Source organism: Geotrypetes seraphini, chromosome 2 (genome assembly GCF_902459505.1).
Source record: "Geotrypetes seraphini chromosome 2, aGeoSer1.1, whole genome shotgun sequence".
NCBI lineage: Eukaryota > Metazoa > Chordata > Amphibia > Gymnophiona > Dermophiidae > Geotrypetes > Geotrypetes seraphini.
Window position 1 is genome coordinate 411766119 of NC_047085.1, and position 12535 is coordinate 411778653.

A 12535-nucleotide genomic window follows, 5' to 3' on the forward strand; every position below is an offset into this window, starting at 1 on the left:
GTGCCAAGCTGCAACTGCTTTACACTGCCTTAGGGGAAATCTCTTCCTAAAGGTGATTAATAAATGCAATAAATAAATAAATGTTCTGATGCTGATCTGACTTCAGAATAAGTCTTCACTGAGAGGATCCATCCAAAGCAGGTTTTGAGGAAAAAAGGAAAGTAATATAGAGATACCAAATTATCTAAGGCCTCTACATATGTTGGAAACTAAGGATGAATGCAGGAAAATTTTGACTAGTCTTCAGAACTTTCACAAATCTTCTTGATTTAAGGATGTTTTTTCTTTACTTGTTTCACATATTTGATTTAATAAAAAGGTTTAGGTGGACTTTGACAACGGTGTGGTGCGGAGCAGCGCATGCTAAACGCTAAGGGGCTCATAATAAAAGTCTAAAAAGTGGCCTAAATGGCTACTTGGACGATCAAAAAGCCTGATCGTCCAAGTACCCATAATCAATTTAGACGTATCTAAAACCAGCTTAGGCCTTTCTCCTGCCTCTAAACGCATAGAGAGAAAAGAGGCGTTTTTAGAGGAGGGGAAAGGGTGGGCGATGGGCAGGAGGTGGGTCGACCTACACCTAGGCGTACAACACGTATAACCAAAGATTTTGATAGGTTGCCTAGACGGCACTTATACGTTTTGACTTAGACCAAATCAAAACAGGTATAAGTGCCGAAAAAAGGGCCACTGAGATGATGGTGGCTGGCGCGATCAGTTCAGCGGCCCGGCAACCTCCACACACCCCCACCGCAACCATCACGGCAGGAGAGATGCCTCATCTCCCCTACCATGATGCAATCACCCCTCTACCTGAACTGCCGTGACCCGCAGTTCGGGTAGAGGAGTGATCGCATCGCAGCAGGGGATATGGCCAATCTCTCCTGCCGCGATACATCACCCCCCCCCACGACACGATCAGGGCAGGAGGGAGCCCAAGCCCTCCTGCCCCTTTGAACCGCCACCCCCCCCCCCCCCCCGCCAACATCGGGGCAAGAAGGAGCCCAAGCCCTCTTGCCCCGTGATCCTCCCCGATGAGTCCGATGGGGCCAGGAGGGAGCCCAAGCCCTCCTGACCCAGCGATCTCCCCTCCCACACACAATCTGGCCAGGAGGGAGCCCAAGCCCTCCTGGCCCAGTGATCTCCCCCCCTTCCCCCACAAGATCCGGCCAGTAGGGAGCCCAAGCCTCCTGCCCTGCAACACCCTCTATCCCCCACTCCCCACTAATATATCGGCAGGAGGGATCCCAGGCCCTCCTGCCCTCAATGCAACCCCCCCATGACTGCCCCCCCCGAATCCCCGATTGACCCCCTCGCGGACCCGCGACCCCTCTACAACCCCACGACCCCCCTTCCCCGTACCTTAAAAAATGTTGGTCGGATGGACGAGTGCCAAGCCCGTCCTTCCGACAAGCCAGCCATCTCGGGAATGGCTGGCCTTAGGGCCTGATTGGCCCAGGCGGCTCAAACCCCACCCACAGGTAGGGCTTGAGGCACCTGGGCCAAACGGAATTGGCCCAGTTGTCTTAGGCTCCTCCTGTGGATGGGGCCTTAAGCACATGGACCCAACCGGCCCATGTGCCTAAGGCCCCACCCACAGGAGGGGCATAAGACAACTGGGCCAGGGCGGGAGGGGGGGATCGTGGGGCAAGAGGGCGTGGGCTCCCTCTTGCCCCGATGTTGTCGGGGGGGTCACGGTTCGACAGGGCAGGAGGGCTTGGGCTTCCTCCTGCCTGGATCATTGTGGGGGGGGATGGATTCTGTAACCGGTGTTGTTTTTGACAGACACCGGTTAAAGAATCCAGCTTTTAGGTGAAGGACCGGCTCCTCCTTCGCCTAAAAGCTCTTGTTTTGGACATTTGGGGCTTAGGCTTTTTTTAGGTTGATTATATGGTGTAAGTTTAGACGTAGTGGTGGTCTGGGCGTTTAAACAGCTGAATGTAGAGGCAGGCCATTATCAAAAAAACCTCCTTTAGTTGCTGAGAAAATAAGTCTAGCATTTACATGTAGAATGGATTGTTGTTGTTGTTTTAGATTTTTTTTTTTTTGGGGGGGGTTGTATATTTTCTTTGCATCCTACATAAAGGACATTGCAATAATCTATCCAGATAACTTAGGATACTCTTCTATCTATCCTAAACCATCTAGATAATTTGTCTGACAGACTGAATATTACCTCTATTCAGATAAGTTCCAGTATCATCCTGGTACTATATTCAATGCTGGGCCATATCTGGTTGCCAGCATTGAATATTCATTTTTCTAAGCTGGCTAGTGCATGCCCAGTTAACTTGATATTCAGAGCTAACAGGCCATTCATTAGTACATGTAGACAGGACAGATATTTATGCAATCATATTTATGTGCTAACAGTGACTAGTGATTCATGTGGGAAAGAGGAACCAAACTATAGTTAGTGTGATACAGGGTTCCACATTAGGAGTCACTGCCCAGGAAAAGGATCTAAGGTGTCATCATTAAGGATACATTGAAACCCTTAGCCTAGTGTGCAGCAGTGGCTAAGATATCAAATCAAATGTTAGGAATTGTCAGGAAAGAAAAAGAAAACAAAGATGAGAATGTTATAATGCCCTTGAATCGCTCCATGGTTCCATGGTGTAGCTGCACCTTGAATACTTTGTGCAATCTGGTCACTGCATCTCAAAAAAGATATAGTGGAATTAGAAAAGGTATAGAGAAAAACGATGAAAATGATAAAAGGGATGGGACGACTTCCCTATGAGGAAATGCTAAAGTGGTTAGGACTCTTTAGCCTGGAGATCAGCGGAAATAAGATAAAGGTCTATAAAGTTCTGAGTGGAGCAGGTAGATGTGAATCACTTGTTTACGCTTTCCAACAATAGTAGAACTAGGGGGCATTTGATGAAGCTACTAAGTAGTAGATTTAAAACAATCCAGAAAAAAATATGTCTTCACTCAATGTGTAATTAAACTCTGGAATTCATGGCTGTAGAATGTGGTGAAAGCAGTTTGCTTAGCAGGGTTTAAAAAAGTTTGAATAATGTTCTAAAACAAAAGTCCATAAGGTGTTATTAAGATGGACTTAGGGAAATCCACTGCTTACATTGAGGCACTTAAGAAAAATAAGTCTTATAATTGGTGAAATGTGAGTTGGAAAAGCACCAATAGTCTTTATCTACAAATCAGTGTTTCTCTTGTTATTTTAATGCATGTGCATGAACTGTAATCATTTTTATTGCAGTAATAATGTATGCCAGTTGAATAAGAAGGTATGTACATTTTAGTAAATGAAAATAATTTGTAAAAGCCATAAATCGATTTAGTGAGCTGTCCGAGCTATTGAAAGCACTTTAAAACAGCAGGGTAGTTTGGTTATCATAGAAGTTGAAGGTGAAGGAGGAGTGTTCCTGGTTCAGTTTGTAAAATTAGACCAGGAAAGTTTAAAATAGTATTAAGATTGGTGAATTAATTGGGCTCTGAAAATATTCCAGACAGTTGTCAATACATGTTCTCTGAGCTCCTCCTCACTGACCTGTCAGAAGCTTGTCAGTATTAGCCAACTAGTTGTGTAGCCTAGCCTGTTCTGAGGCAAGAGAAAATGCCATGGCCTAGTGCCCGGAATTTGTTCAGAACCCAATTAATTAGTTAGATATCACTTTTTTTTTCATTTTCAAGATCTGTTTATCTAAAAAGCATTAATTTCCTGTGCCGCCTCAGCTCATACTCATTTGACATGCCATGCTTTCATTAAGAGATTTTGCTGTTTGGTGAGTTCTTCACCAGATGTTTCCTTCAAACTGTTATCTGTGAATAACTATTAACCTTAAAAACAGTTAGAAATTAAGCTGCCAGATGTAAAATTGAGCTACTTGATAACAATCCTGTAAAATCCAAAACCAATGCTTTTAATAAAATATGTAGCTTGCTCTTATTTAACCCTTAATGCCCTTTACTCTGAATTCTATATATGGCACCTATAAAATCTGCAACAACTAGTATGGTGCTAAGTGCATTTCTGTTAAAGTTCCACATACCTTATAGAATCATGTCTGTCATAACTTTTAGGCACGCCCATTTAGGCCAACTAAAATCTAAATGCCTGAACCTAAGTTATGCGCCAACCCAAGAGCAAAGACAAACTATACAACTATAATTTGTTGTATACTTGAATGGATTCCTTGAATTTACACCGCCATGACACAAATGGTAATCCATCATTCCCTCATATTCTTCCAATATCCCTGCATTACTGCTTCCAGCTCTCCTAGCCCTTTCTTGCCACCGCACACTGAGCAGCAGACTTCAACTGGAGACCATACCTTCAAAACTCTTTCCATGTTTAACACAAAATGCAATCACGGAACATACAAAGTTCTTCTGAACCTCCAGTCCAACTTCAGGTTCAGAAACATCGATGTAAGAGCTTCACAGCATTGCCACATCTACTTTTTGGAAAGAAAAACAGAGATAGTCTCATTACTTTTCACTCAGCCCTCATATATTTTGCACCACACTGCGTAGCACTGTGGTACTAATTGATCAGTATATAAGAAATAAATGAGAAGGTGGGGTGTTTTTCTAGGTTGCTCAGCAGGCCCATTGAACTGGAAAGAGGAAAAAAATCAAAACATTTTAGGGAGCGGATAGTAGGAATAGGGATATCACAAAGAAGAAGTGGTGCTGATAGGACTGACCCAGATGGAATGGAAAAGAGAAGGGCTTGTGATTTATCATAATAATACCTTAGGGCTTCAGACATGCCACTTGGTCATCCGTTTTTTGTTCAGTGACAACAAATGTCTTAATGGCTATGGCTTATCTAAATAGAAAATACACAGATTGGGATGGTTGTTTGAATGGATAAAGGGGGACTGATTCTTGAAGCAGCCTGATGGCGAAACATGTCGAATGTGACAGGTCCCTTAACCGATTCGTTTCAGAAAAGAGAGAAACTACATCTTTTAAGATAAGTTCAAAAATATCAAATTATTTATGAAAGCACTAAACATTTTATAACAGTTTTACTAATTTAAGAAAGACTACAAAGATGTTAAAATACATATAGAAGGGGCAAATGAAGAAGCCATAGCCATTAAGACATTTGTTGTACTGAACAAAAAACGGATGACCAAGTGGCATGTCTGAAGCCCTAAGAAATCTATATATATAAAATCGGAGGTATGTATGTGTGTATGTATGTATGTGCCGCGATCACGCAAAAACGGCTTGACCGATTTGAACGAAACTTGGTATGCAGATCCCTCACTACCTGGGGTGATATGTTCTGGGGGTCTCGTGGCCCACCTGCACACGTGGGCGGAGCTACAAACAGAAAATCAGATTTCACCCATTCATGTCAAAGGAAAAAATGTAAAATGCTCCCATTCTCACAGTAATTCAAAAACGGCTTGACCGATTTGAACGAACCTTGGTATGCAGATCCCTCACTACCTGGGGTGATATGTTCTGGGGGTCTCGCGGCCCACCTGCACACGTGGGCGGAGCTACAAACATAAAATCAGATTTCACCCATTCATGTCCATGGAAAAAATGTAAAAAGCTGCCATTCTCACAGTAATTCAAAAACGGCTTGACCGATTTGAACGAACCTTGGTATGCAGATCCCTCACTACCTGGGGTGATATGTTCTGGGGGTCTCGCGGCCCACCTGCACACGTGGGCGGAGCTACAAACAGTAAATCAGATTTCACCCATTCATGTCAATGGAAAAAATGTAAAAAGCTGCCATTCTCACAGTAATTCAAAAACGGCTTGACCGATTTGAACGAACCTTGGTATGCAGATCCCTCACTACCTGGGGTGATATGTTCTGGGGGTCTCGCGGCCCACCTGCACACGTGGGCGGAGCTACAAACAGAAAATCAGATTTCACCCATTCATGTCAATTGAAAAAATGTAAAATGCTGCCATTCTCACAGTAATTAAAAAACGGCTTGACCGATTTGAACGAAACTTGGTATGCAGATCCCTCACTACCTGGGGTGATATGTTCTGGGGGTCTCGCGGCCCACCTGCACACGTGGGCGGAGCTACAAACAGAAAATCAGATTTCACCCATTCATGTCAATTGAAAAAATGTAAAATGCTGCCATTCTCACAGTAATTAAAAAACTGCTTGACCGATTTGAACGAAACTTGGTATGCAGATCCCTCACTACCTGGGGTGATATGTTCTGGGGGTCTCGTGGCCCACCTGCACATGTGGGCGAAGCTACAAACATAAAATCAGATTTCACCCATTCATGTCAATGGAAAAAATGTAAAAAGCTGCCATTCTCACAGTAATTCCAACTACCTGGGGTGATATGTTCTGGGGGTCTCGCGGCCCACCTGTGCACGTGGGCGGAGCTACAAACAGAACATCAGATTTCACCCATTCATGTCAATGGAAAAAATGTAAAAAGCTGCCATTCTCACTGTAATTCAAAAACGGCTTGACCAATTTGAACGAAACTTGGTATGCAGATCCCTCACTACCTGGGGTGATATGTTCTGCGGGTCTCGCGGCCCACCTGCACACGTGGGCGGAGCTACAAACAGAAAATCATATTTCACCCATTCATGTCAATGGAAAGGATGTAAAAAGCTGCCATTCTCACAGTAATTCCAACTATAAAACACTTTATATGACACTATAACCACTAGGGACATCTTTTCTATTCTACCACGGACACCATACATATAGAGTTTGTATGTTCTAACTGTGTTTGTAACTGTTTCCTTCATGCACCCCAGTTCATAATGTTATTACATTACATGAGTACTCACATATGCTGAACAAGGCACACAGGTTCCATTCTGAACCGGGAAAAAACTGCATGGAGTTTCTTTTCAACCTGAGTTTCCACATATTGAGTTATTTAAATCAATACTGAAACTTTTGGATGCCACTTATTCCAACAGATCTTCCTTTTCAGTTTAAGAGATTGCTAATTCCAGTGAGACTTGCTTTCATTCACCACTATAAAGTTTCTTTATTTGAATCCATTTACAGTGTTATTGCTATAATTAAATACCCGTGCAACGCCGGGGCTTCATCTAGTTATACATAAAATAGTTGGTTGCATTGACTCTTGAGATTGGTTACAAGAAGTATTGGTCAATGTTTTAGGAGTGACTTGGATATTTTACTTATCATAATAATAGCCATACTGAGTCAGACCAATGGTCCATCTAACCCACTAGCTTATCTTCACAGTAGCCAATCCAGGACACATGTACCTGGCATAAACCCAAATAGCAGCAACATTCCATGCTACCGATCCATGGCAAGCAGTGGCTTCCCCCATGTCTGTCTCAATAGCAGACTATGGACTTTTCATCCATAAACTTGTTCAAATCTTTTTTAAACCAATCCACATTAACCACTGTTACCACATCCTCTGGTAATGTGTTCCAGAACTTTAACTTCTCTGAGTAAAAAAAAAAAATTTCCTCCTATTGGTTTTAAAAGTATTTCCCTGTCCCCTAGTTTTTGGATTTTTCTGGATTCAACCTTAGCTTATTTCCAGTTAGCCAAGATCTTTCTTTCTTTCTTTCTGCTTGCTTGGTCCAGTGGAGATAGAATCTGATCATCATCTGCATAGGCATAACCTTTAACTCCAATAAATTGTAAGAGGGATAAGAGCAGATCATGAAAATGGTGCTCAGCTTAGAACACAAGGACTTATGCCAACTGAAACCTGATGTAAATGCTGGTGTGCAAGTTGGATGTGGATCCCCATTATTCTGCAACCTGTGCATATCTTTTATGAATACCCCTAACCTGTTCATGCCCCTCCCATGGCCACACATTCCTTTTGAGTTACATGTGATCCAATTTAGGTGCCCATTTGTTACAGAATAGCATGCAACCAAATCAGCATTCAAATCATAATTAGTGTCAATTAAGTGCTTGTTACCTCCAATGATTAAATCATTGGGGCCCATTAACTAATTATTTTGGGCACGATCTGGGATCCATGTCCAACTTTGGGTGCCCAATTTTGAGCAACCTTTATAGAATCCGGGGATGAAAGGGAGAGAGGGAGATAATGGATGCTGTGAATGGGCAGACTGGATGGGCTACTTGGCTTTTTTCTGCCATCATATTTCTTTGTCACAGGCCAACACTATTTTGATGCCTGAAATGTTAGACTTGTTTCTGGGTATATTTGATCTGCTGATTCCAAAAAATGGCTCCAGTTTTCTCCTATCAGCTTGAGTTTTTGAGATACGAACATGTGCCATATACCACTCTTCACTCTGCTCACCTATTAAAAAATCAGGATATTTTAATGTAGTGTTTAAATTAATATCTTTTAAGCATGAAGGAAACATATTAAAAATTAAAAGAAAAGTGTACAACATGAAAATCTACTTATTTCATACCAAAAGCACAAGTTTATGATACAAACTTTCTAATCATTTGACACACAAGAAGCTCCTTTTGTAAGATTTCCGAGAGTGGAATATACAGGACAATCCCGCATAAGATTTCAACAATAGTCTGCCATCATGTGTGCATCCCATCTCCCTTGGTATCTGGCTTCCATTGTTTTTATGTCTTGGTGAAATCTTTCACCTTGCTCTTTGCTTAAGTCACCAAGGTTCTCTGAAAAGTGATCTAAGTGACTGTGCAGATAATGGACTTTAACATTCAAGTTACAGCCTGTTGAAATAAAAGAGCATATCCTCATTGTGTGTAGTTGTCTGCCTTCTTGTTGTCAATAAAGTTTTTCACAAACAGGAACAAATGAAGACCAGGCACATGATTGGACTTCATTCATTGATGCTATAAGGGTCATTTATAAGTTGTCTGATTTGTGGACCATCGAAAATTCCTGCATTCAGTTTTTCAATGGTAAGTCCAGGTAATATATGCGCTATAGGGCTCATAATCGAAACAGAAATGCGTCTAAAAACCCGCCCAAATTGACACTTGAACGACCTAAAAGACAGGTCATCCAAGTGCCGATAATCGAAACAGGGTTTTAGACGTATCCAGAGACTTTTTAGGCCTTTGAATCCCGCTGTATGCTCAGAGCTGAAAGGGACATTTTTGAAGGAGTGGTTAGGGTGGAATGTGAGCCAACCTAGACTACATGGATAATTGAAAGTTTTATGAGGCTGCCTGGATAGAACTTATACATTATGACTTAGGCGATCTAAAAACAGGTCTAAATGCCCAGAAGGTATCCAAAGTGATCAGATAACCACTGCAGATACAAAGTACAGACCCCCACGCAGTCTCCCAGTGATCATTGACCCCCTCCACCATACAAATTGGAATAAAAACGTACATACCTGCCTCCAGAACATCAGCACCTAGCATAGGAAAGCCTAGTAGAGCTGTACAGAGGAGGCTTAAGGAGTCTGGGGGGTGGGCTAGTGAACCATAGAGAGGAGGACCCAATCCCATAAACCAATCTAACCACTGCATTCATGGTGGAAAATGTGAGTCCACCAAACCCCTCCCCCCAAAAAACAACAACTCTACTCTACTGCCATATACTGTAAGTGGTACCTGCAGCCATAAAGGCTACTGGGGTTGTAGACAGGTTGATATAGTAGGTTTGGGGAGTGTTTTGGGGGGCTCACCATGACCTGCAAGGGAGTTGTGGTGAGATGTTTATGTGGCACCCTTTTTGTAAAGTTCACAGCAATGCCCTGTAAGATGCTCCACTACTTTGTTGCCATATTTGGGTGGCCAGTCTATCACATTGCTGGCCCTTCCCACATCCAAAAGGTCTTGTTCTAGGCATTTGGGACTGGGACAATTTTTTGGATGAGAATGTAGTATAAAGATAGCCATACTAGCGGTTTGAACGATCAAATTGCTGGATGTAAAAGTAGATGATTTTCGGGGAAACAAGTGGACATATTTTTCAAGAATGTAGTTTGTATGCTGCTGACTTTGGGCGACTAGCGCCCTAGGCCCAAAACTGACTTAGACGTTTGTTATGCCCCTCCACTCATTCAATGCACAAATTAAAATATGTACTTTTTGAATTTCTCACATAGGCATCCCTAAAAATATCCCCAAGAAATGAGCAGCTAGTGTCAATGAGTAGGTGTACCTTAGGTGATTTTCAAAATGAATGTTCAAGCATACTTTTACTTTGAGAACTGGTGTAGCATTGATGCATTTGAAGTGCTCATAGATTTAACAGCTAAGCAGACAACCTGAAAATCACTCTCCTACCCAGTGACTTCTGACTTTATCATTCCTGTTTAATAAAATTATTTTACCAAATGTTCCTAGCATTTTAATATTTATATTCTGTTTATAAAAGATGGACTGTAGAGTTACGTTGCTATATGGTTTAAAGGATATGAAAGGGAAATGTTGTAGATCTTAGAATTCAAGCATTATTGCAGCTTCTATAGATGTAAATGCATTTTCTTTTCAGTGAATGCCATTTTCATTTTGTTGTGTTATTATCATACTAAATAAATGTCCTTAACCTTTCTTTCATATTCAAATAAGAACATCAGAGTCTTATTTTCAGGACCCTTATCTCTAAAAGATTAGATATGCAGAAAGTCTTATTAAATTTTAGAATACAGACTGAAAGGTAGGGGTTTTTTTTTCCCAATTAATTCAATTTGCTTATGTAGATTTGATTCTGGGTGCATATTTTTCATAAAGCATTTTTAATATTTCTGCATTGCAAAGAGATTAAACAGAAAAAGAATACAGACAAGCAAAATTACAATTACATTGACTGCATCTTAAGCCCTCAATATACCGCAACGTAAGTATTATATTGTAAAATAGATGCATGCTCTTGGGTTGAAATCTAAATCTTGAAAAGATAATTTAAACCTTCCAGAGTTCTCTTTTCTGGCTTAAAGAAAGTATGATTAAATAGTAATAACATGCTTTTGTATGTTAGCCATTTCACTTGTGTCTGAAAACCAGACTGGCTGATTGAAGGACTTGACCTAATGATCTTCCTGTTTTATCTCTGTTCTCTTCTTGTAGCCTGTGTCCACTCTTCCCCTTTTGTTCTCCATTTCTTAATTAAGGCAACATTTCTTTTCCTTCCGCTTATGTGGATTCTATTGTATGGAGGAGGCATGTTGAAATAGAAAGTGTGGCAATGGTTGAAACGCTGATTTAAAGAAGATCGTGATCTGCAGTGTTAACAGTTGCCTAAGGTTGCAGAGGTGGTGGCGCGATGTGGCTTTGATCAGCTTAGGGAAATTAGAGGTTACTGATGCAAATTTGTTCGAGTGCAGTAACATTATGATTCCTTGCTAAGTTTTACAAAGCTTTGACTCTTTGTGATGAGTTTCACCAAAGATGCCCTTGTGGCTCTTTGACCATCAAAGCTTCAGTAATATTACATTTCAAATGAAGGCATTAACTTCCAGATTCTATATACAGCAAACAAATTTATGCATGCAACATTGCATGCTATCTAGAGATGTGCATGCAACTAAATTGGCTAACCAGTCAATAAGCACCAATAATTGGACACTAACAATCAATTATTGGTGTTAATTGGCAATAATTTGGATTTGTGCATGCATCTCACTAAGCGCTATTCTATAAAGATTCACATACAAATATTGAGGTGAGCAACTTGAAAAGGGGCGTGGCTATGGAATGAGAATAGGAGAGTCTCTAAAGATGTCTGCAGGAAGAGGTATGGCCAGTATGATAAAGGAGATATTAATGCCCCTATATAAGACCCTGGTGAGACCTCATTTAGAATATCGTGTACAATTCTATAGACCACACCTTCAAAAAGATATAAAAAGGATGGCGTCGGTCCAGAGGAAGACTACTAAAGTGGTGCAGGGTCCTCATCATAAGGTGTATGGAGACAGACTTTAAAGATCTCAATATGTATACTTTAGAAGAAAGGCGGAAGAGGGGAGATATGATAGAGACGTTTAAATACCTACGTGGCATAAATGCGCATGAGTCAAGTCTCTTTCATTTGAAAGGAAGCTCTGGAATGAGAGGTGTTATGCCTATGGTCAGAGTATAACTGAAACTTCGAAGGCTGCGTGACATGTCTCCTCAAGTCTGCTTGCTTGCTATCCTGACTGAATGTAACCTGGGTAACCAAGAACAAAAGAACAGTAAAACTAGTAAAACCATCTGCTTGCTTGCTATCCTGACCGTAGCAGAAACCAAGAACAAAAGCTGTTTCCTGCAGAAATCCAGCTTGTGTAACCATGAACTGTTGTAGTTAGGGAAACTGTTTACCATGAACTGTCACAGTTAAGGAAGCTGTTTCCTGCAGAAATTAAGCTTCTGTAACCATGAACTCAGCAGTTTTCACCCTATATAAGAAACGGGACTTTCCAACAGAATCAGAATACATCTTATTGCAACTACAGGGAAGTCCTATGATCTACCCATCTATCAATTGAAAGGGATTCCCGATTGTGAGGAGTGGTGATGCCCGTGATCGTGGTGAAGTTATTTCATTTTTATATACATATATTTATATAAGTATAATAAAGGGTTATTGTCTATGCTTTTATATTGTCTGTGTGATTTTCTGAGTGTCACTGATCATCCCATTTGACAGAA